Raw genomic sequence first — 27,130 nt, forward strand, 5'->3', positions numbered from 1 at the left:
ACTAATAGGATATTGTATGTCAATTATACTTCAATAACAAAAAAAAGAAATCTGGTTTTCCTTCCCTCCTGGGAGGACTATATTTCCTGGGGCTTCTGACTAGTTCTTAGAAATGGAGTATAAGTAGAAGCAAAAGTCCCCTGTGCACCTTCCAGTTCACTTTCCCCTTGTCAGCGAATATGTCAGCTGAGTGTTGAAATAATAAAGCCATGAATAGAGGCAGCCTGGATCACTGAATCACCATGCAGAGGACATTTTCCTGGAGCGTCACTGGACTGACATCAAATTTCAAATGAATGCGGGTCAGATCATGTCTTTTGTGTTTCACTCAGAGTAAAGACCAAAGTCTTTAGAGCAGCCTACAACACCCCATATAATCTTCATCATTGCCTCTCTAGCCTTAAGTCCTATTGCCCTTCCCTTTGCTCTCTCTACTCCTGGCACACTGCCTCTGGGTTAGCCTTAGGACGCCATATACGTTTTTGCCTCAGGGCCTTTGCTCTTACTGTTTCCTCTACCTGCAATGTTCCCAAGAGATCTATATGGCTTGCTTCCTCATCTTCCTTGGATCTCTTCAGAAATGATACCCTCTCAGAAAGGCCATCAGCTTATTTAAAGTTGCAACAGCTTATCCACCCTTGGAACTCCCCAGCTCTTTCTGTGCCTCAGTTTCCTCTTTAGTATGCATCATCATCTGATATATTATGTATTTTACTTGCTTGTTTATTTGTTGTCTGTCTTCCTCAATTAGAATGGGTGCTTAGTCACAGCAGGGATATTTATTTATTTTTTTCCCCACTGATCTATCATCAGTGCCTAAAACAGTGCCTGGTACGTAGTAGGCAAGCAATAAATGTTTGAGGAATGGATGAATAAATGAATGAAACTTCCTTTCTCCAGCTACGACATCTGAAGATGGCAAATGCTGATTATTATTTTTGTTTTTTGTGAGGAAGATCAGCCCTGAGCTAACATCCATGGCAATCCTCCTCTTTTTTGCTGAGGAAGACTGGCCCTGGGCTAACATCTGTGCCCATCTTCCTTCACTTTATATGGGATGCCGCCACAGCATGGCCTGACAAGCAGTGCCTCGGTGTGTGCCCGGGATCTGAACCCCGGGCTGCCAGCAGCGGAGTGTGCGCACTTAACCACTACGCCACAGGGCCGGCCCTGGCAAATGCTTATTAATGTGCTATAAATGAAATATATACAACATAATCTTAGAAATTCACATCCTAGCCTACCTATAATGCAAAAGTAATGCACAAAGAGTTACCAATGGGAATCAGATCCTTCATATAGCTTAGATCCAAGCCAAAGAGTGCAAATTGTAAATTCTTAACTACTTAACAATTAAAATAAACAGCAGTAGGCAAGGACTTAATTTTTTTCCTATAATTGAATCTATTTATTTTTATAAAATACCTACAATGAAATCTGGAAAGGATATTACACAGCCCATTAGTATATAATAATCGATGCAGAAAATATATTGCACAATAAATAGAGTAGGGAATGAGGCAGAGATTATGTGTGTGGTGTGTGTGTATGTAAGTGGGTGGTCAATATGTGATTATGAACGTCCACCTCATGTTAAAGCTGTCACCCATGTGCAGTTATTTGCTATTTACACATAAAGTTATTTTCACATCCACAGTTTAATAAGGAAAATTCAAGACTTTAATGTTAAAAATGACCAAAAAAGTTCTTGGGACTACAACGTAATGCCCCAAATACAAAGTGTTATTAAATAAAGATTTTTCTTAAAAAAGTTTTTTTAATTGCCATTTTCTTAAAAATATTTAATAAAGTTAGAACAGTCTGCTGAAGGGTTTCTGTGGCATGTGAACAGGCTGTGATAACTAACCATTGGCAAACCGTTGAATGTTTTTCTTGGGTTTTGTTTGGGTTCAGAGCCTGAGTGGTAAGAATGGGCACTTGTGTTGCATGGAAAATCAGACCAGATATCATAAGGGTCTTCTGCACAGGAAGTGAGTCTGTATTCCTGCAGCCTACCAGCTCAGAATTCACTTCTGACCAGCACTGCCTTTGTATTCAGAGACCAATTTTCAGCTGAATTTTTTGGGTTATAAGAGTTGTGAAATTGATGTACGCCCTTGGGACTTTGTAAGTGTGAGCTATTTGCCAACTAAAAAAAGGCAATGCCTGTTTTTTAGAGAGTTAGTTGTGAGGCAGTGTGGTAGACGGACCCTTAGGTTCTAAAACTTGCTCTGCAATAAACAAAATGACGTCACATTTCTGAATGTGACACTGTTTCTTTACCAAACAGGATGCAATGGCTACTCTGACTAACTCCTGACGATTTTGTGAGCTCCAAATAAGATAATGAATATCAAGGGCTGAAAACAAATCTCTAGAAAAATCTGAAATGGTAATAGATGTTATCACTTAGAGTTGAAGACCCCAGTGATCTGGTTACTTCCCAGAGTGGACTTTCCCTCCAAACCTAGGCAGAGTCTGATCATCTTTACTCCACACACATTATTTCATCTGATGATGTAGGGAGAATGAACAAGATTGTTTAGAATGTGATTAGAATGTAATATTCACTAGCATCCTTTGAATTCAGGACGGATAGGATTTCTAAGAACAAATGAAATCTTACAATTTGTTTATTTACTTGAACAAATTTATCATTTGATCTTTTGCTTCATTTCTTGTTGGCTCTAATTATGACTGCTTGCTGAGCAATCATTAAGACCCTTGCTTGGTTGTTCTGATGTGGTCTTTCCCATGTGTCTAAGTGCCCAAAATTATTTTACATACACTGTCAGGTTTCTACATGTAAAGAAAACATAAGGTAAAATTATAATTGGAAAACACCTGCCCTATGAGGAAGAATATAGCTTCCAATATGTCACATTAGAATATTCAAGAGAAGAGTTGCTGGAATTTGCATTATATATTATTCCACTGATTTTAGTGTCTAAGGCCAGATAATTAGTGGGAAGTTTCTTTGTAGGGAATTTGCATCCAGTCTTGGCAATCTATATATTTTCTAAAGTCTTTAGAAAAGGAGTAGCTAAAAATTACATTCCTAACAAGAAAAAAATTATTTAAAATTATCTTTCCCCATTTCTCGCATTTGTTCTTCAACATGCCTTAACTCCTCTGTTTGCTATCTGCTTTTCTAGATCTGCTATTTTCTTGCACAGAAAGCTCTTTGCCTTTTCTAACGTATAAATGTCTGACTTTTCTGGGTTTCTTTCTAGTCTCCTCAGATCAATATGACAAAAGGTTCAGAGATCAAAGAGTCAAGCTTACACAGAAACTTCCTGGAGAGTAGAGGAAGTCCTTCCATTCCCTAGACAATGGCCTTTCTACAAGTGGAAGTCTATGAACAAATAGAGCTTAATTTTTTGTCTGTGCTAGATTTGTAAGAAATATGGAGAACCTGAGAATTTTTTTTGTTGCCCTTGGACCTAGCCTCTTTACCTGTAGCTGTTCTTCATCTGCAGGTTGATCTTGCACACGATCTTAGCTCCCGACTGTTGCCACCCATCTGGGTAAAGCCCATACTGTGTAAACAATGGCTGCTAATCCACAGGAGCAATCTTCCCTCTTCCAAGAACGGTCCTTGACCAACTATTCCGAAAGCTAGATGAACTTTAGTTGACCCTTTCTTCTTAAGCCCCATACAAAGTTATACTTTCTTTCCCCAAGTTAGAATATTTCTTTAGAGTCTTCTCATGCCTGGCATTTTTGAATACAGGCTTATGCTAATGGTGCTTTGGTTGATTTTCTTCCATGTGCTTATCTAAACGTAATGGCAGCCAGAAGAAGTAATGTACTGCGCCATGATAAGTATGGTAAACGGAAATAACAGCCTCCAAAGATATTGAGGTCCTAATCCATGGAACCTGTGAATGTTACCTTATATGGCAAAAGAGACTTTGCAGACGTGATTAGGTTAAGGATCTTGAGATGGGAAATTATCCTGGATTATCTGGGGGGGCTGAGTGTAATCATAAGTGTCCTTATTAGAGGCAGGCAGAAGGAGAATTCACACAGAAGATGAGAAGGCAATGTGACCATGGAGGTGGGGCTTGGAGTGATGCAACCAACACCCGAGGAAGGCTGGCAGCCACCAGGAGCTGGTAAGGCAAGTAATCTGTTCTCCCCCAGAGCCTCCCAAGGGAATGCTGACGCTTTGAATTTGACACAGTAAAACTGATTTTGAACTTCTGACATGCAGAACTGTAAGAGAATAAGTGTTGTTTTAAGCCACCAAGTTTGTGGAAATTTTTTGCAGCAGCCACGCGAGACTAATTTGTAGAAAGCCCTGTGAAGTGGCAAACCGAACATTTTGGAGATTGGATATTTACAAAACCAACTATACATAGCTAGAGACATTCTTTGTCATTTAATTACATTTCTATTTCCTTCTACATTGGTCCACATGTGCTTTTTTTTTGTCATCTAAGAGAAAAAGCAAATAGCTTTGCTTTTCATGTTTTGTAGAACATAGTCTAGAAAAAAATGTTCTTACACATCAAATGCCCAGGCCTATTACGAAAGGTGAAAGTGGTGAATTGTACTACTAATCTCCAATATCCATCCCCTTGAAGCCAAGCAGAGCCATGTGACTTGTTTTAACTAATGAAATGTGACAGGAAGTCTCATGTGTTGCTTCTGTGTGGAAGCTTTCAGAGACAATGCGTGCTTCCCCCTTCTCTTCCTTCTGTAGTAGTTATCAGCAGCGCTGCATGTCCCCGAGTGAGGCTGATCACGAGGAGCAGAGACCCAGCTGACCACCATGGGCCTGTAGTGTGAGCAGGAAGTACAAACAATAACAACAACAACAACGACTTTGGTGTATTAAGCATAGGAGATTTGGGGACTTTGTTCCTGTAGCACAATTTGGAGGATCTCAACTGATATGTAGAAATAGTCTTTCTTGTCCCCAGATCTACCTCCCCAGTTATTAATTCTAGAATTGTCTCAAGCATTCGTGTATAATAGATAGAAAGCCCTGTCCATGTTTCTTCCACAATATCTCTCAAAATATCCTTTCCTATCCCTGACCACTGCCATCTCCTGTGTTCAGCAACATCTCATTTCCCTCTTGAACCACCACAGTTAAGCTTCAAGTGTATCCCTACCTTCGAACCCATCTCCGTACAGTCTCTCCTGCTAACAGCGGCCAGATCACTCTTCAGAAAATGCTATCTGGATCACACAAGTCCCTATGCAAAATCCTCAGTGGCCCGCTTTGGACTGAATGTTTGTGTCCCCCCAAATTCGTATATTGAAACCCTCCCCTCCCCCAGTGTGATGACATTAGGAAGTGGAGCCTTTGGGGGGTAATTAGGATTAGATGAGGGCCTGAGGTTGGAGCCCTCATGAATGGGATTAGTGCCCTTGTGAGAGCCAAGGCAGAGCTTGCTTCCTCTCTCTGCTTTCCACCATGAGGACCCCAGAAGAGGGTCCTCACCAGCATCCGACCATGCTGGCACCGGATCTCAGACTTCCAGCCTCTGGAACCGTGAGAAATACATTTCTGTTGTTTATAAGCCACCCAGTCTATGGTACTTTATTATAGCAATCCGAACTGACTAAAGCAGCTCCCCACTGCTTATAGATGAAATACCTCATCCTTACCCCTCTGCAACATAGTCATAGCTTTCTGTTCCAATTTTATCATTCTTTGCACCATATTATTTCCTCTCCACTTCAGGCAAGTCTCCTCCTTCTCAATGAAATGTGTCATGTGCCTTTAGTTTTCAGTTCTGTCTTTTGAATAATATTTGTTATCTTGCTGTGTTTAATCCTAATAATTGAACATCCCCTAGCACTGGTGATATTTTAAATTTCATTTGAAATATTAGGTAAAGGTTTTCTAGCTAAACAGTTAATGTTTTTGCCTGAGTGAAAAAGAAAAGAGAGCTGGTCTGCCGACAAAATCCTTTCTAGACTTAGAGCAATTTATCAGCCTATGTGTGATGGCCTTCTTATTTCATGTAATCACAGTGCATATATATATGATTTATCAGAGCTGCCACAAATTATCGCTATGCTTAATTTATTCAGAATCTAGTTCTCTATTTGTGTATCTAAATGACAAATACTAAACACAGGGAAGGAAAAAAATCTGTGTTCAATAAATTGAAACATGATTTGTTATATACCTCATGAAGTTTAGTGGCCTTTAGCTAAAGAGTCTATTTTTGATTCCACAAAGGGTTTAATTATTATAACCAACACCATTTCAGCATTATCTTCCCTTTGAAATATTGCAGTTAAATTTTTCAGTCCAAGCAATTACTTATTTGTAAAAAAAATTGGCTACCTTTGAGGCTTGAATTAAAGATGATAAAAATTAGCCATCTAAAACCACTTCAATTTTATGAAAAATAAAACTGAGTGCAATGTTTCAGCTTGAAAGCTCAGATGATCTTGAGAGGAAATTAGTGATGTTGCTAATAGTGGTTCCAATTTATAAGACACTAGAAGGAAGCAATCAAAGAGGCAAAAACAAGATAAATAATCCTTAAAATGGAACAATTAAATAAAGATCATTTGTGACAAAATCACAAGATAACATTCCCAGACTTTGCAAGGCAATGTCTTTCTTTTTTTAATTAGAGATAATCTACATTTTACAATATGGAACTATTTACCAGGCAATGGTGTGTTTTCTGTTGATAGAAAAATGGATGCATTTCTCTATGGACTTCTATTCAGCAGGGAAGGTGGCTAAGGTGATAATTTCTCATTTCTCCAGGTATAACTTTGATAATCTCCAGGCTCTTCATCATTTTCTTCTCCAAAATTAAACTACATATATAAACTGTGTGCATCAAAACTCAAACTAGTGCAATATATTTTTTCATTTGGTACAGATATTAAAATACCTGCTTATTTACACATACAGCCGAGTGTAAATAAGAAATGAAAAATGTCAGATAGGGTTCTTTCAGGCAGGTATATTCCTCTTTATAATACTCATGCCTGTATCTCAAACCTCCTGAAATGAATATTATATACTGTGAGTTTAACAGATGTTGAATGTGTTGCTGTTACCTCATTTACATATACAGATTAGAATGTTTCACTTTGTTATACACTAGCTCGACCTCTTAATTTTGATGATCTCAAACTGTTTTTCTTCGGTTTACAAGAAAAAAAAGTCAATTATTTCATAAGGAAATTCATCCACATAATGTACATCTATTCATACATAGAATAAATTTTAAATGTATGCGTTACTTTTTTCTCTGTCCCGTTACAGAGAGTCAGAATGATAATGTTAGGGCTTTCTTGATTCATATTGCTTTAAAATTCATGCAAATGGGCATAAATACTGGTTTTGCACTTTTGTTTAGCATTTTCATGCATATTTATTCCCACATAAGTAAATAGTTCTCACTTTCAAATTCCTTTTCTTCTTTCTGAGAAATTAACAGGCCAGGAAATCAAACTGTAAGCAAAATAAATTTCTAGACTCTGCCACATTTACTTTATTGGGAAATAAAGTGCTGCATTCTGGCATAACCTTCTTTGCCCAGGATATAACAGCTATGAGAAAAACAGTGAGGGCTTCACTTACAATGCTTGGCTCCAGGTAGTCTTCTGTTCATTCCTAGGCTCCCAGCTACCTGGGGGCCCTGTCCCATCCCTGCCCCAGTGGCCGCCTCCCCTGCTGGTTCCCTTATATGGGGTCTTGATGATACACACTTTGGCCTCTTCTGTTCCTATTCCTCACTCATAGCCCCCAGGTGTTTCATTTTGCATAGACCCCCAAATCTTGCTGGTAGAAGGGAAATGTTTCTAAGTGTGAGAGGTCTTTCCGACATTTTTTGATTGGCCTTTTCAAAACCCCGGAAGGTACTTTTTCAGCTTTTGACTCTAAACAACATATACTAAACTCTAAAACGACATGTACTGTATACCCCCAAGAAGCAGGGTGGAGTGCAGCAAAGGTTAATTGTGTGACTCTACTCTGTATTATAGGCTTTGACTTCTCAGAAATTGCTGAGGCTGTAATTAAGATATCTGGACATACATTTTCCCCCGAGAGAGTGCTTCTTGCCGCCTAGGTAGGGTATTTTTTTTTCCTTCTGGAAGGTTCTATCCTCTATCTTTGTTACTTTGAAAGTCTTTATTCTAGGTCTTCGCTATTTCTACAGAAGAGACAAAAAGCTTTCTCGTACACATGGTTACTGGGAAAATTCTGCTATCCTAAAACATCAGTTACACCAGCAGTTGCTTCCAGAATCTTTAGTCACATGCATTTGAGGTTACCAAGTTATTTTATTTTATATCATGAAAATCACTGATTGAGTTTCCTCTATGAAGAAGGCACTGAGTAAAAAGACATAGCTCTTAAGAAGATAACAATCTAAAGGGGAGAGAGGAGATACAGGCAGACAAATATAAAAAACGAAGTTAGCATAGGCTATCTTACATATCAAAGGCTTGATAAAGACAATTAATGTGGCTTCTACTTAGAGGAAAGAGAGGTCAACAAGGGCAGGAGTGGTTTTTAATGAGTTCTTAGAAAAGTATGTATTTAACTGGGTTTTGAAGCATAGATAACTCTTAAGTAGGTTTAGTGAAGGTTGAATGATATTTCAGGCCACATAAATTTTGAGAGAAAATGTGCTAACGTAGGAAGGCACATGTTTGGGAAACAAAGAATAACATGAGTTCTGGAATGGATGGAGGATTTGTTTAACAGGAAACAACACTGAAAATATAGATGGGGAACAGATCGTAGAAGACCTCACATTCCAAGCATTTAGACTCTTAAGCCAAAGTGTGTTCCGGTCTCATGAGATCTTAATAACGATCCTCGCAAAATGGTTCCAGAATCAAAAAAATTTGGAAAGCGCTCTATTACTCCTTTGCGTAGTCACAGGACACTTTAGCACAGTAAAAACTGAGAAGTGCTGCAATAAAGAAATCTGTTAAGCATTGTTTAACAGAATTTCTCAAACTTGACCTGGGACTCATTTTTATTTTTTCACAAAATACTTTTTGCCTTTAGCAAAATGAATGTCCTTGAGAATACAGCTGCTTTTGGCACTGTACGAATTTTGCAAGAATTTGAGGAAGGAACTATCACCTTATACAAATGGAGATCTGCAGAGTGGGATACCTGCATAATCCTGGGGCCATTTGACACAGTGGCCATTTTTTCATTTTTTTTTACTTCTTATTTTGTAGAAATTCAGAATCTTAATATTAATGAAACAAGATATATTTACGACAAAACTTTCATGTGCAAAGCAGTGGATCTTATTCGTATGTGCTATGTGGAGTGCGCATGTGAATAAGAATCAGTCACTACCCATAATATACTTATTAGCATATGAGGCAGATAAGACAACTTCATAAATAACTATTATACAAGGAGGAATATCATGTGTGAGAATAAAGTCAGAACAAAGTGTTAGGGGTTGCAGATGTGGCGGAGGAGAGGGACTTCCTGAAGAAGAGCATTTGGAATGAGAATATGGCTCAAGGAGGAACCAGGAGATACACTGATGAAAAGGGAGTCAGCGAAGAGACAATCTGGTTCCAACCACAAAGGAGGCAAACCAGCAACCCGGACTTCACACTTAGACCTACGCAGTGTCGCCAACTTTTAAAAATTCAGAGATTTACATCAAGTTTGGATTTCTAGTTTGCCACAGTCTCCACCATAATCTGTTGTCCTGGGACCAAGTGTCTGGTGCTATATGTCATCTAGGTGACAGCTAATTTTCTTACAGTATAGGTAAGGGAAAAGTGAAACATTTCTTGTATCCGTGTTTCCATCAAAAGTGGGAAAACACAAGAGAGGACATGTGGGTCACAAGTTCCAAGAACGATGGGCAAGACCATGTTAGTCATGGGAGATGAGAGTGTTCTTACATGTTTGATATACGTACCCAATGTATCTGTGGTGGAAGAATATAACAGAAGAGACCACTTCACTCCTTTGTGTCGTGGGCTCAGCCCCTGTAGGGATTCAAGTTTTGACTCAAGATATAAGAGAACAAGGAAAGTGCTACCAGGAAGTCAAAGGGAGGAGAGGGTTTCTTAAAAAAAGAAAAGAGGGTCTGGCCCAGTGGCATAACGGTCAAGTTCGTGCACTCTGCTTTGGTGGCCTGGGGGTTCGTGGGTTCAGATTCCAGGTGTGGACCTGTGCATCATTTATCAAGCATCGCTGTGGCAGGTGTCCCACATAAAGCAGAGGAAGATGAGCACAGATGTTAGCCCAGGTCCAATCTTCCTCAGCAAAAAAAGGAGGATTGGCAACAGATGTTAGCTCAGGGCTAATCTTCCTCACCAAAAAAAAAAAAAAAAAGGATCATCCAGAAAGATCAAGTGGGTTAAGAACTAACATGTGGCCATCAGACTTGAATAGAAGCCATTGGTTAACTTAATGGTTGAAGTTTCAGTGAAATATGAGGGTTGAAGCCAATGATTGAGGAATATGAAAAAGAGATGGAGGAACTAAAACCCATGAGAATTGCTTAATGCAGGGTTGAGGTGGAGAGTTTTTTGGTTTGTTTGCTTTTGTTTTGATTGTTTGTTTTAAAGGTAAAAGGCCTACATGAGTCTTCAGGCAACGACTCCTCTTCCTTCTTTCTCCCTGGCATTCCTTGACAAGGGATCTCATGCATAAAGATTGTGGTCAAATGGTAAAAGAAGTATTGTTTTTATCAATCTGAGAAAACTTGCCAATGCCCTTAATGCAGAGTTTTGATGAAAACTATATTATAGAATACAATTTAGGTGTAAAGTCATATTTGAGCTTTCTACTTCTTTCTATTTGTGTCTATGTCTATTATACATCCGGAACCTGAGGATGGGATCTTGCCATTGCATTGCAAGAAAAAGGGAATCTGAAGTTTATCCACTATGCCAAGAGTAAAAGGAACAAGATAGCGAGAGAGTATAAATTTGCCCCAACGCCTGTTGCTGAGCGCTTCTAGGCTGCTTAATCTGTGTTTGGGAAATAGCGTGTGCCAGGCTGCCCTTGAGAGATCAGAGAGGAGATAACCTGTTTTTTCCCCTGAAAGGACAACAAGACCAGAGTCCTCTCAACAGTCATTGGAGCTAAAAGTAAAAAAAGAAGTGGAAATAGAACAGGAGAGTACCCTCATCTTAAACTTTAGCACTGTTACTTCAACATGGCCCAATGAATGTGTGGATCTGGGCAGAAGGTTGTCCTCCAGAAAAAATGAATTGTCCTCCATGTACATGACACTCCCTGCCCCTCATCACTCTTCAAAAAGATCACCAGTATGTCCTCATGAAGAGACAATATGCTAAGTGAGATAAACCAGCTGCATGAAGACAAATATTGCATGATTCCACTTACAGGAGGTGTGTAAAATAGTCAAGTTCATCAGAGCAAAGAGTGGAATGGTGGTTTTCAGCGGCTGGGAGAAGGGAGATATGGGGAGTTACTAATCAATAGGCATAAAGTTTCAGTTAAGCAAGGTGAATAAACTCTAAAAATCTGCTATAAAACATTGTGCCTATAGTCAACAATAATGTATTGTACACTTAAAAATTCGTTAAGAGGGCAGTGAAGTGTTCTTTCCACAATAAAATACAGTAAAATAAAATAAAATACAGTAAAAAGACAGCATAATGTAGTGGCATGAGTGAAGTTTCTGTAAGCAACTGATAGCAGTTCTGAGCCATGCAGCTTTGGAAAGCTCTTTAATATCTCTGAATCCTCTAGCATGTACATTGAAGGAGAGTTATGAGGATTAAATTTGACAGTATATGTAGAGTATTTAATTCAGTGTCTAGCATGTAATCGGTATTCAATAAATTATACACATACACATATATTTATATATGATTTTATAAATATAAAGAGTGAGAATCCCCAAACTATATTCAACGGAAACCACTTCTGATAAACTTATCTGAGAAAAACCGTTTCCACTATTAGGAAAACATTATGTTTCATTGGGGGAAGAAACTGAGGTCGAGAGAGACTAAACAACTAAATCAAAGCCTATAATTAATAAATGGCAGAGATGAAATTTGTAGTCTAGAGCAAGGGTCAGTAAATTACCATCTGCTGGCCAAATCCAGCCAGCTGTCTGTTTTGTAAATAAAGTCTTATTGGAACCCATGCCCATTCATTGTTATTGTCTATGGCTTCTTCCTACAATGGCAGAGTTGAGTAGTTGCTACAGAGACAGAATGGCCTGCAAAGCCTGAAATATTTACTTTCTGGCCTTTTAAGAAAAAGTTGGCCAACACCTGATCTAGAGTAGACTAGAATAGGAATGAAGTATAGTGGACAGATATTGGAATAAGCCCTATCACCACCAATTTTCAGTGAGACTTCAAGTAATTCAACTGTTCTGAATCTCAGTTTCTCATATATAAATCTCCAACTTTGAATTCTAACTTGATTAACCACTGTGGTGCATATTTAGATGCATATTTATATGCTCAGCAGGTATCTGAGTATTATATCCTTAGGAGCAAAATTTTACACTGAATTGGAGTGGTTATAGTAATTCATTTTCGGTTTTTGCTTTACCATTCACTTCTACAAGTATTTTACTGCTGGCTTATATCTTCAAAGTTCTCTTGGGTACCACAATTATGTTGAGGATGCTCCCAAACCTTGCCATTCCTCATCCTGAGACTCTGTTAGGATTAAAGCACCAGCCTTCTTTCTCTGTCTGTCTGTAGCTTTCTCTGGAGACTCCATATCAAGTGAGGGCACAGGGTGATCAGAGGGATGCATTATCACAAAGTCAAATCAGATCTGAGGCAAATGAAGAGCGAAAGAGATTAATGGACTCACTACTTAGACCATACGATAACCCAGTGATTTGTAGTTTCCATTCAAAGTCAAGAAGTCGAGCTTGGAAGACTCCACGTAGCCTTGTGATAATTTTGCTATGGAAAAGATTTACTGTTCTGTCTTTTTTTCTGGACAAATGGGATTGCATGTTACATGCTTGATTTAAGACTATTTAAATTTTTTTGAATTTAGGACTATCTCCCCTTCCGTCACCATTCATCATAAATAAATTTGCGCAAAATCAAGGGCAGGTGCAAATTGATTTAGGTCACTTGTTTCTTTGAAATCAAATAAAACTGCTCCTCCTTCACAGAACTTCAGATAAAAGACACCTGTTTCTGATGATTTTTGCCTGGCTGCCAAATTGGAAACGAAAATTGAGTTCCAGCCCCATCATTTACCAACAGTATGACCTCAGCCAAGTTACTGTGTTCCTCTCAATTTCCTCTAAGTAATATGGAGATAAAAATAGTAGCTTTCTCATATGCTTGTTGTAAGAATTAAATGCAACAATGCGTGGAAGGCACTTGGCACAATGTCTAGCGTAGAGTAAGCACTCAACAATTTTAGACCAGGACATGCTTTCTCAATGCTTTAAGACTTGATACAGCTGAAATGACTCAAGTAATTTTCTTTTTCATGTAAAATTCAACTGGGAGAAGGTGCTGGACAATGTATTCTTGGTTAATACGGGAAGATTAAGAGAATGGAGCATTATTTTTTTTAACCAACAAAGTGCAGACTGAAATGAATTTTGTCTTCCCTGCCATTATGGTGATAGACATTTGTCTTCTGCTGCTTTACTGCATAAGTACCTGAAAAAATTAAGTTTAGAGTATCAGAAAATTCATTGTTTTACAGAATTTATCAAGAATTTTCAAAATTTTTTAGCTCAGAATTTTTTAACATGGGCATCCACAGAACAGCTTTCTGGGGATCCATGAAAGTCCTGAAGCTTTATGTAACATTCTCTGTTTACATTCATGTTCTCGGGAGAAATTTCATAGCTTTAATAAGATTCTCCCTCTGGTCTTTGATCTGAGATCAAAGGTAAAATTCTAAGTAGTATAAGAGGGCTAAGAAACTGTTAAGAACTTTGGAATTTTGCGAGTATATAACCATAGCCAAGAACTCCACGCTTGACAATAATTTAACTTTTTTTTAAGTAAAACTAATGAAAAAGCACTTTGTAATGTCTAAAAGGCAACAAAACTGCATAATAAAATAAATAATTACACATTTATGGCACTGATGAGCCAGCTAAGTACGTTCAGGTGACACTTCTGTGGAAGGAAAGCTAATTCATTATAATTTAACAGCACTTTACAAATAGATGCTTAACAAACCAGGTAATAAAACATAATCAGTGGAAGCCTTTTAGAAGCTAATGTTGAATGTTACAAAAAAATCCTCATATTATTTAATGATTGTGTATTCTATTCAATTAATTGTTGCCATTCTTACTGAGAGGCAACAGGAATTCTAAGTTCTCAACACTTTTCTCATGTGTCCATTACTTTTAGTTGAGTTTACCATGTGCCTATGCAGCCTGGTGTGAAAATGTTCCTTCTTTTCTAACCTGAAGGAATTCCCTGCTTACCATAGGTGGTGGTGGAGGGGTAGGGGCAGGTGAAGTGAGTCTAGGGGAGTTGCAATCAGAGAATTGATCTCTGGCATCCTCCGCCTACTATAGTCCTGCAAAGATGATTGGAGAACAGGTATCATCCTTTCTTTGAATATCTGCTGTTCTGACAGTCTCCCCAGACCAAACCTTCTATAATAGAAGTGTACGTAGTTATTTTCTTAAGCTGTGTCAGCTCTCAAAAAAGCAATACAGTATGTGGGAGGACAGAGGTTGTAACCTAATCTAATTTAGTCATAGTCTTGAACTGTATAAGGGAAGGGTTTGTTTATGCCTTAGGCCTTCCAAAGGGAGAATATTCAACATTCCTCTTTGGCCTCTTTCATGTCTCGCAGTTGGGAGACCCCCACCCCATTTTTGGGAAACTCTGCTGTGGTATGAAGGAAGATGTTCCTCCCTCTTGGCCCCATCTTGTGTCCTGCAAAGTTGAGTGTCAAATGTGAAGGCGTCAGTTCTATAAGTGCAGGTGAAAGTGGGTGCCTCTGTTCCAGTTCAGTCTCCCCATCAGAGAGCAGTGCAGCTGATCGCCTCATTAGTTTTCCTAAAAAGCAAGTACATTCTACCATGTTTCTACTTATTTTCTCATCATATGAAAATAGGGTAGAATTCCTATGATTATGACTTTGACCTTGCCCCTAGCAAAACAACAATATCACCATTATTGTGCTAATAGTATGGGGGAGTGTTTTTTTCCCGTTCATTTTGTCGCAAAAAGGTCTATTCTGTAAGATGCAGAAACATTTGATAAACAACAACTGTCATCATAATTTACATGGGAACAAATTGAAAGATTATAAATCCTGGTTATTTACTTTAAGTAGTCTCAGAAATCCAGAGACCAAACTTATTCTAAAACCACCTAAGAATATTTTCTAGTAAACCTGTATTTGGAGGCATTAACGGAGACTATTAATTCTAACAAGAATTATTTTTAAAAATTCAGACATCTTGGAAGGAAACCCTGTATATGTTTTTAAATGTTAATTTTTGGGTTGATCAGGAAGTGCAATAATAATGTAGCCAGAAGAGCGGTAGTTTTGGAGTCACACAGACTTGGATTTAGATTCTGGCTGGATGACAGAGGGGCTGTGACCTTTGCCAGGTTATTTAACCTATCTGGAGTCTCAGTGACCCGCAGGCACCATGCTGATGGTAAAATCTAGTAAGAGACTATAAAACGAAGTAACCACTGAAATTCCTGGGCGCACAATATGCATTGAGTTAATATCATTTGATTCAATATATTTTTTAATTTTTAATTTTATTTATTTATTTTCACTATTCTTTTTTTTTTTTTTGCAGGGAAAGATTCACCCTGAGCTAACATCTGTTGCCAATCTTCCTCTTTATTTTTCCCCCCTCCCTGAAGCCCACAGTGCGTGGTTGTATATCCTAGTTGTAAGTCGTCGTAGTTTTTCTGTGTGAGCCACTGCCACAGCATGGCGACTCACAGATGAGTGGTGTGGTTCCACGACTGGGAAACAAACCCAGGCCGCCAAAACAGTGAGCACCAAACCTTAACCACTAGGCTGTCAGAGCTGGCTCTATATTTCTTATTTTTAAAGGAAGCATAGTGTCCAGCCTCCATTGTTGCTGATGTGGCCACAAGGCTAAGTTAAGGCCAATAGTACATGTTAGAAGTGATGTGTACCACTCCTGGGGCTTGCCATTAAAAGGATTGTGAGGGTACTCCTCTCATCCCTTCCCTACTTCTTGCTGGCTGGGAGATAATGAGAGCTAGAGTAGCAACCTGGGGCACGCAAGCAGAAGCCATGTTGAGGAAGGCACAGTCACATTACCAGTCTTGGATCCCTATCTGCTGGTGGACTGTTGTGTGGCAGAGAAATAAACCGTCATCTAGGTTAAGCCTCTGTCTTGTCTTTCTTTTTCTTTTCTCTTCCTCTCTTCCTTCTTTTCTTCGTTTTTCCTTCTTCCTTTCTTCCTGCCTCCCTCCTCCATCTTTCCTTCTTTCTTTCCTTCTTTCCTTCCTTTCCAGCAGCTTAGGCTGTACTCTAACTATTCCAAAGTCCAAACACCAGATACAAGGAAAAGAGTAGTCGGGGGAAGCTCAGTTTTTCTTTTCTTGATGAACCCACCTATTATGGAGCTATTAAAATGCTTATTAAGAGTATAAAACAATATGAAACAACACTTATAATGTTCTGTTAGATTTAAAAAGCAAAACCCCAAATCATAAATATTATTACAACCATATTTTAAAGCACTCAAATGAGGGGGGAAAAATGGACTGGAAGGAAATACAATAAATATAACCATGTTTGTATTTGAATAATAGCATTATGTTACTTCTTCTCTTTTTGTTCTATTTTCTAAATTTTTCTAAATAAATTTATGATATTTTTGTACTGGGAAATATTTTAAAGCTTTTCTAAGGAAATGGTCAATCTGATAAAGATTCTTTATAATGATGTACATCACAGCAACACTGTTTCTGTTGAAAAGAAATTGGCGTCCAACAGTAGGTGAGTGGTTGAATAAATTATATGAAGCAGTATAATGAAATATTATATTCTACAGTGTATTAGTTTGCTAGGGCTGCCGTAACTAAATACCACAGACTGGGTGGCTTAAACAACAGAAATTTATTTTTCATAGCTTTGGAGGCTAGAGGTCCAAGATCAAGGTGTCAGCAGGTTCGGTTTCTTCTGGGGCCTCCCTCCTTGGCGTGCAGATGGCTGCTCTCTTGCTGGCTCTTCACCTGGTCATCCCCCGTGCGTGTCATCCCTGGTGACTCTTTGTCTATTCAGACTTCCTCTTCTTCTAAAGACACCAATAGGATTGGATTAGAGCCCACTCTACTGGCCTCATTTTCACTTAATTACCTCTTTAAAGGCCCTATCTTTAAATATAGGCACATTGTGAGGTACTGGGGGTTAGGGCTTCAACATATGATTTTGGAGGGGGGATATAATTCAGCCCATGACAACAACATTAAAGGTCATGCTGGGAAGAATACTTAATAGCATGGGGAAAGGCTAATGGTATAATATGAAGTGGAAAAAAAGCCAAGGTAAAATCATTTATATAGTACAATCTCAAATTTATATAAAATAGTGTATATGGAAACAAGCTTCCCTTCAGGATAATATCTGAGATTCATTCTCTCTCAATATACAGAAAGTGAGGATTTACACTAATGTCAAGACCTGGGGAGCTGAAATAAATTGACAGCTGATAGACATGTGGTGTCATTTCAAGGAGAGTAAATTTGCTATCCTAAATGATGATAAAGGTGTGATTATAAAATTAGCATGAAATTTGTATGCATTGTAAGTATACTGAAAGGGATTTCATCAACTTATTAATGTTAACTAACTAACTCAGATAGATGGTTTATTATGTGATTTTTATTTTCTTCTTTACATTTTTTCTGTATTTTCCAAATCTTTACAGTGAATTAATATTACCTTTATAATCAGAAAAATAACAAATGGTTTTTTAGAAAAATGAATCATACTACTATATGATTCAGGAATGGCAGATTCAAGTCATGACTTGGTTTCCTGTTGACACTAAGAAAGATAAACAACTTAACAATTCAATTTAAGCACTTGTTGAACATCTACATGAGCTAGGCTATGGGCCACTTCTCTAGAAACTGGAGAGATTTTCAAGAGAATATTCTTACTTTCTCACACCTCACCATTTAGTTAAAAGATTGATGCATAAATTAAAAAAAAATTGTGTGTATTGGACACAGGAGAAAAGAGGCAAGAACAATTGATCTTGCCTTGGAGGGTCATGGAAAGCTATAGAGCAGTAGTAGCATTTGAACTTATCCTTGAAGAATGAATAAGTGGGAGTTTGGAATGAATGAGATTCCAGTGAATGGAATGAAATTCACATTCCAGGTAGAGACAACCTCATGAACAAGGTGTGTTTGGGGAATAGTAAGTTACCTTCAGGACTTCACAATTTAGTACTTGGAGTGGAGGGTTGTGGTTGATAGAAGATAAGTAAGAAAGACAGGTTGGGGATTCAATAAGAAGAGCTAAATTACATTCTAAGGAGTTGTATGTTATCCTATAGGCATTATACTGTAGGTAGGTAGGTCTGTAGAATATTGTTGAAATAGTGCATTGCAATGTAATGAAGGCCAAGCCTCAGGTACTGATAGTAGAACGAAAAGGAAGGAACAGAAGCCAAGTGGTTTCCAAGGTAAAACTATGAGTTTATCCATGGGGTGAGAGGGGTGACAGAGTGGAGGAATCAAGGATGCCTCTTAAATCTTGTCTGGAGAACTGCCTGAATAGTCATACCATAAGCCAAACAGAAAAGGCAGGGAAAAAGTAGAGGTTTGGGTACCATGTGAAATTATGTACCTAAGGCTCCTAAAGTTCTAACTCTGGCCCATGGTTCACCTTCAATATATGTCTTTTGGCCTTGACTCTGAATGCTGGTCCAGGCCCACTCCATAACTGCCTCATGGGGCCGGGCACACCACAGAGTGAGATCCACAGCTGCCTTTCTACTTCTCCACTGGACATTTCTCAGACTTTTTCACCCATCACTTGCACCGGCCAGCTTTGTACCTGGTACCCTATAATGCATCTAACAAGCAAGAAAGTCAGCCCAATTCAGTGTAATAGAGAGAAATAAGAAATAGAGAAACAGAAAAGAGAGAAACAAAAAAATCAACAGCTATTAATAAACACACACAGGGTTAAAATCACCACAAAAAACTAAGAAAACCTTTAGCCTAAGTTTAGCATAATCCAATCCAATGAAAACAAATAAGAAACAAACTGGCTCTGAATGTTGAATCTGCTATTCAAGACAGGAAACACTTCATAAGGAGGATTACAGATAAAGGGCCCCAAGATTGAATTTGTCAAGGCCAGAATTAGCCACATTTTACTGCGTGAATGAGAAGCCACCCACTAGAAACTAGGAAGTCATAGCAGCAACCTTTCAGTATTGCCTCCCATAGATAAAATTGCACACAAACAGCAACAAAAAACCTACACAAAATATCTCATGACTTTGACTCATCATGTGATTGCAGCTCTACAATGTACTATGTTCTTTTGCAAGACTTGATCTCCTTTAATCCACACAGGAATCATATGAGTCAAGTTTTGCTAATGTAGTCATTCTGTAGAGAGTGATCTGAAGCTCAAAGGTTAAGCTTGTCCAAGATGTCACACAGGTACTTGGCTACATGGTCCCTAGCAAGAAGTAGAGACAATGAGCTTCTCTAGGGGTTGGGACAATGTGTTTCATCTTCACATTTGAACTCCCAGTACAATATGTGGCACACAACAAGCATGAGAAACCAATGAATGGGCGAAGGAATTAATTAATGAGAAACGGATCTGTCCCTAAATGTGCACATATTTTTACCACATGATGCTACTTAAAAGAGAGTGCAGTATTTTTAGTCAGGTTGTTAACTTTGGACATCTTATACTGCTTATGGGGAAAAAAAAAGAATTCTTTGCATCTGTAGATGTCTTCACATTATCCTACCAAGGTCACATTTTCCCTTTCCACATCACTCAGTGCTTCTTTGGTTTCATATTAGCTATGTGCTGAAAATTGAAATTAGAATATTAGAACTCAGTCGGGGAGCACACTAATTTAATTAAATATTAAAAGCCAGCTGGTTTTATGTTGTGTGGGCAAATTAGAGAATTAATGATTTGGTACCCTTTCTTGTTCCTGTCAAGCTACAAGAACATGAAGAATAGCTCATTCATACCCAGTTACAAAAGGTGAGATTGAAAAATTAGGTCTGTTTCATTAAAGTGTTTCCATCTAGAGTCTTTTGAAAATAGGGTAACTTATTTACAAAATGCCTCAGAAGGCATGAGCCCTGGGCCAACGCGAAAGAACCTAACAGACCTTATTATTAGGCATCTCGAGTACAGCCTCATCTGGGAAAACTAATCCACTTGAGAATCTTGAAGTATTATCTTTTTGTGCAACCTGGTTGGGAGTCAACTGCGTTGATGTCAATTGACTCTGTAAGTGGATCAGCTCCTGGAAGACTTGAGAAATGTTTTCTCAGAAACACACAGTGTGAAATGAGGTAATGAGAGTGACATGCAGTTTGTAGAAACGACTTTCAGTCCTTAATAGTCATGTATTGTACTACAGATTTTCCATACTTCTTGGTCCTATGGGTACACACACACAATACAGACAACACAATACAATAAGGAGCAGAGAGCACTCTATGTACCCCAAGGCCAGATGCCAGTCTTTGTGTGCAGTGTCCTAGGTTTGTTAGATTTATGGTTGCCTCTCTTATTCCAGATCTTTTCCATTTTCCTCTTCCTTTCCTTTCCTCTTATCACCTTTTACACTAGAAAATTGAGACTAGGGCATTGTGAGAGGCTGCGTTTTAAAGGAAAAGATGCTGTGGAATTCAGACCAAGTCACCTAACCTCTCTGTTTCTCAGTTTTCTTCTCTGACACAAGGGAGTTGGACTAAATAATATTAATTTATACATTACCTCTGTCACTAAAAGGATGATGGTGAGTGCTTCGGTTATATATTGCCATATAACGAAACTTTGTGGCTTCAAACAACAACCATTTTATTTGTGACAATTCTGCCATCTATACTGGGCTTAGTTGGGTGGTTCTTCAGCTGGCTCTTCCAGTGGTCACTTGTATGGCTGCATTCAGTTGTGGGCCATGTGGGGGTTAGGCTTAGCTAGGATGCTGAAACAGCTGGGACTCTGTCTTCCTGTAACCTCAGGACCGCCTCTCTAGTTGACCTCTTCACATGGTCTGTCCACCGTGGTCTCTTAAGCAGAGTAGCTAGACATCTCATGAGGTGGCTCAAGGCTTACAGGATTGCAGACAAAGAGGCTATCAGTTCCAGAACTTGCACAGGAACACATTTGCCAAATTCTCATGGTTAAAGCAAACCACAGTTTCCTTTCAAATCCAAGGGGAGGAGACTATATAAAGGTGTGAACATGGAGGGCTTAGTTCACTGGGGGCCACCAACGTAACCAATTAACCAGTAAATTTAGAAAACATCCTGCTGGTTTAGTACCTATACCTCCTAAATGTAGCACTATTTCTAAAATCATGTTTTAAATAGCTGTATTTTTTTTTTAATGGTTATCACTTACAAGGTTAAATTATTTTGTCTAGAAGTTGCATCATGGTGTTCCCATTCATGAAGAAAACTCCTTTTCAATACATTCCCACATTACTATAGTCACTTTGGCTTGCTTAAAATGACTGGTAACTTGACTATTTTGTGTGGGTAAAACTTTGGATAATTTTTAATTGACAGTTTTAACTAGATTTAACTAAGGGATAAAGCTCCATGCATAGGGGCATGTATCTTTTACTTGACTCAGAAATAACTCCTTGTTAGGGCAAAGCCAAACCTAGCATGACATCCTTACTTCTCTGAGTAGCCAATCATTTTTCTAAATTGTATATCTGATTGTGTTACTTCTCATGGCTCCCCATTTTCTTCTGGATAAAGCCTATAATTTTTGAGATGGCTATTACCACTATTCATGACCTCCCCATCCTCCCCTATTCCCTTCTTTTTGGCTTGAATATTTCCTAATTATTTGTCAAGTCTCAGCTTTTACAATGCTTATTCTAAGAAACTGCCCCTGACCCACTCTAAATCAGCTTATGTGCCTCTTATGTGTACACATAGAATCCTAAACTTCCTCTGTACTAGCACTCGCCACACTATAATATTCTGTTTATTTTCTGTACCTTTCTCCCTCACTAAACTCTAAGCTCTGTGAGGACAGACACCATGTTTGTTTTGTTTATTCTTGTACTCAACATTTAATATGGCTATAGGAGTGCCATAAATACTTGTTGAGTGAGTGATTCAATGAATAAATCTCAGGACTACAGCATCAATGGCTTGGTGGTTTTAACTCCTCTTGCTCGAGACTGCACTATAGAAATAATATTTGGTTTTCTTACTGAAACAAAAAGTCTTTTAACTCCTTCTCACTCCCTAACCTCAAATCTCTCTTTTTCAAGCCAACAGTGTGAACTGTAATGGATAGAAGCCATTTCAGGATATTTCTTTTTAAAAAGAGAATGCTTTAACTCCACACAAATCTCTGGTTGGTGGATTTAGATGGTGTAATAAAGGATAGTAAAAAAAAGAAAACCAGACAATGCCCAAAGGTTAAGGAGAAGGCAATTGGAGGGATCTATTGGACAGAGAGTCTTATAAGATCATTTAATTTTAGCCCAAAGGTGTGTTCTTTATTTGTCTATGTGTTGGTCTCTCCCAAGCTGCATCCTTTTCCTCCTGACATACTCTTTGCTATCATGGTATTACCAGGGTGTGGTCACCAGGAAAGTTATTTACACATAGATTCAAGAGATATTTTGTCTTTTGTGGTCTTTCAGATCACTTTCCAGATAGGGAAATTTATGGTATGGTAGTGGACATTATTAATTATTTTCCCATGTGTTTTTGTTTGCTAGGGCAGTTGTAACAAAGTACCACAAACTGAGTGGCTTAAACAATGGTAATTTATTATTTAATAGGCTAGAAGTATGTACAAGATCAAGGCTTTGGCAGGATTGGTTCCTTCTGAGGGCTATGAGAGCAAATCTATTCCACATCTCTCCTCATGCTTCCGGTGGCTTGCTGGCAATCTTTGGTGTTCCTTGGCTTCTAGAAGCATCGGCCCAATCTTTGCCTTCATCTTTGTATGGTGTTCTCCCTGTGTGTAAGGGAGAACTTTTCCCTTTTAATAAGAACACCAGCCATATTGGATTAGAGTCTACCGTAATGACCTCATTTTAACTTGATTACCTCTGTAAAGACCCTATGTCCAAATACACCCACATTATGAGGCACTGGGTTCAGGACTTCAACATATAAATTTGATGGGGACACAATTCAATCTATAAGATCATGTACATTTTCTCTTTTCTCTGTCCTAATGATACAGCAATCGTATCTACTCCTATGAACCTTTCCCATGCAAATTGTTAATCTGGTTAATCTACAGACAATCCCAGTGGGCTTAAGCCAACCAGAGTTTGGCAGTGTTTTGGCCACAGATTGGTTTAGTTATGGCCATGTATCCTAATGAGATGGCAAGAGATTTACTGATATTTGTGTGAAGGAAGATTCCTAGCCCTCAAGAAAGAGCCACAAGAAGTATTGTAAGGCAAACTTTTCTGTAAAGGGGCAGATAGAAAATATTTTAGGTTTTGTGGGCCATGTGGTCTCTGTTGCAACTATTTGACTCTGCCCTTGTAGCCTAAAAGCAGCCATAGACAATCTCTAAATGAATGAATGTGTGTGCCTATATAATGTTCTTTAAATAACATTTAAATACATGTGTCAGGCTGGATTTGGCTTACGGGTCACAGTTTGCCAACTCCTGACATAGAGTGTGAGAAGATGCTCCTCCTTCCATTCTGAGGTTGAAGCTGACACTCCGAGGAACACAGGGATGGAGAAAACAGAGAAAAGATAACGCAGCTCCATTCAAACCAAGCCTAATTACAACTCTAACTCTGGACTTTTTCAGTTACTTTAGTCAATAAATGCTCTTTATTGTTTAAGCTGGTTCGGGATGGATTTTCTTATATTTAAGCACTCTGATAAAGGAATTCAGCAAGTCCAAAATATACAAAAAATCAAGAATAAATATGAGAGCATCAGTGCATATCCTGGGGCTGACAGACTTGTCCTAAAATGAGAATTTTTGGGTTGAAAATGAGACACCTGAAATATGCATAAAATCAGAAGATATTGTTACTTGGAAAAAATTATGTGGCAATATATGAATCAATGGCATAATCATTTGGGCCCAGCTTTGAAATAAGCAAAAGAAAAAAACATCCAAAACACAAGTTGGATTTCCAGTTCTCCCATGTAATTATATTCCCAGAGTGTATAGGCCAGTGCCCAAAATAGATTCTCCATGTATACTTGGTGGTGATTGATTTCTGACTTCAAAATCTCCTTTGTTTATGGAAGTGAGGTTAAAAATATTTTTATTATATATGATAAAAAGAGATACTCATTTTTATGTTACTGGATACAAAGCAAAGCAGACATCCTCACCCAAGAGAAATCACAGGTCAGAGAGAAGATTTTTCTTTTTAAGACTACTGCCAGCATATAGCTGAATTTTAGGAGTGTAAAAGAAACGTGTGAGCAAAATATAAGCCAATTCGATGTTCAAAAGACAAAGGAACTTGGGGGGGAACATAAAAATGAGGGGGAATTTTTTTGTGTGTGTGAGGAAGATCAGCCCTGTGCTAACATCTGCCAATCCTGCTCTTTTTTTGCTGAGGAAGACTGGCCCTGGGCTAACATCCATGCCCATCTTCCTCCGCTTTATATGGAACGCCGCCACAGCATGGCTTGCCAAGCGGTGCGTCAGTGCGCGCCCGGGATCTGAACCAGTGAACCCTGGGCCGCTGCAGCAGAGCGCGTGCACTTAGCCGCTTGCGCCACCAGGCCGGCCCCAGGGGAATAATTTTTAACATAATCTTTAAGTGTTGTATAGTCTAAAATCTCTGGTGAGGAAAATTAGATGAAATCTTCCTTGAAATGCAAAGAAAAATGCAGGTCTCAGTCTCCCGGACACCATATCCTCAGCACTCAGAATGAAGAAAAGCATTTTAGCTGGAAGTTACTCGAGGTACATACATCATAAAAAGAGATACCACGCCTGTCACCAAAACAAAGCAGCCCACAAATGAATGAAGCCGAACTGTAGCAGTTTTACCTTAGGCTTCCGGGTGTTTCTTGGAGAGTTAAGATAAATTCAGTGCAGAAGGGTTTCGAAAAGTCAGTGATCCTGAAAAAAACCTACTTTAGGAAGTGATTGTAATGGAAAGATCAAACAGAGGGTTCCACAGGTTTTCAGGAAGAAATAGTTGTAAGTTATTGGTGAACTGACTCAGGGAACTGCTTGCCATTCTCAGTGTCTGGCCATGGTGGCCTCAACATGCCCTTCATGTCATGATCTTTGCAAGGCTTTTTTCCAAGGGATTTCCCAGGAGCAGCCTTTATTGATGCATTAACAATAAGTTTTGGAGAAATTTGCTGTGTGCGTGAGCATCACAAGACATGGCTTGCTACTGTGGTTTTTAAGACTGCACAGAATTATTAATTGAAGAAATTGAAGATGCTATAAGAGAAAGTGTAATCATGCCTGGAGGATTCGGGCTTGAACACTGTAGTGTTTCCTGGAATAAAGCCACTGATGAAAATGTTTGAGTGGTGCACCTGTTGGGCATTGTTTCTCTCCATTTTCCCCTTTCTTGCCAACGAAAAACACCTGAATTCTGCTAACTGTCATTTGGGAAATAAAAGTAAAGTGTCCACGTGCTTAATCGATTTGTATTTTGCACATGTGTTAATTGCGGGGCTCCCCAGAGTGTCTGCTCCTTCAGAAAGCATGGGTGGAGTCTACCTAGGAATTGCAAACTGGGCTAGACTAGGAAATTCTCTAACTAATATTAAAAAACCAGGTGCCCATAGTGCACTTGTGAAATAATGATATCCCTCATCATTCTTGCCAGTTCCCCTCCCTCCCTCCCATTGTTTCGCCTCCCTCCCGCCTTCTCTCCTTTTATTCCTAAACAGTAGTGTTGCTGAATACTAATGTGCCAATTCTTGGCTCTACCCCATTCATTTATTTTCAGGCAATTAATTCAACTTTCTAACATCTAGCCAGAATGTTATGCAGGTAATTTGTGGGTCTGCTTAATTTCTCAGGACCCTGTGGTTATCAGCCAGCAGAGCTCATTGTGTAGATGAGATAATCCAGCTGGTAGGCAAGTTTGATTTCCACTGGTAATATCATCCCTTCATTAAAGCCACTGAGTCCTTGAGCTTGGCAAGCTTCCCTTGCTGCAAACTTCAGTTTCTGATTACAAATGGCTTGCAGCTTCTACATATTTGCCTCAAGAGCTCATTTTCTCCCCTAAAGGCCACTGGGCCTGATGGCATCATTAGTGGTTTTTCAACATGAAATTTCACAGGGCTGTGATAGCCCTTCCTTCCTGGCTCTCAGATGTTGTGTATTTGTGACCAAGGCAAACTGGCACATTCACCCATCCATCCTGAAGCATATGGGATGCAGCATAATAGGTTCTTGGGGAGGCTCAGGGAGGGGGAAAATAAAAGGGAAAAGACATAATTCCTGCTCTCAGGGAATTTGCTGTGAGCTCTTTGAAGGAGTGACCTACACTGCTCATTGCTAGGCATATAATAGGTGCTTATTAAATCTGTGTTACTTTCTCTTGTGAGTGAATATATAAGATTCTGGGGTGGGAGAAGATAAAACATATACATGTGCAATATCTTAGAGAGTAATTATGGAACAGCGTATGATTTGTAGCAAGAAAATATATCTTTAAAACATCTGCTGAGGGTAATTAAATGGTAGTGTGGGGGGTGGTCAGGAACTCTTCTTGAAGAATTGGCAAAGATCAGCTGGGAGGGAGAGAATCTTTAAGGAGAAATAATGATTTGAGAAGACATACGGTAGAGGATCAAAGGAAGTAAAATTTGAAGGCCTTTAAAGAATTTGGAAGTTAAAGGTACAGGACCTGGAGTCAGAGAGACCAGGCTTGAATTCCATTTTAGCCATTTACTTGGTGTCTGATCTTAGGAAACTTAATCACTTCGTCAGGTGTCAGTTTTCTCATTTGTAAAGTGGGGATAAATCTACGTCATAGATTTGCTGTCA

The sequence above is a fragment of the Diceros bicornis genome, chromosome 17, assembly GCF_020826845.1.
Source record: "Diceros bicornis minor isolate mBicDic1 chromosome 17, mDicBic1.mat.cur, whole genome shotgun sequence".
Taxonomy (NCBI): domain Eukaryota; kingdom Metazoa; phylum Chordata; class Mammalia; order Perissodactyla; family Rhinocerotidae; genus Diceros; species Diceros bicornis.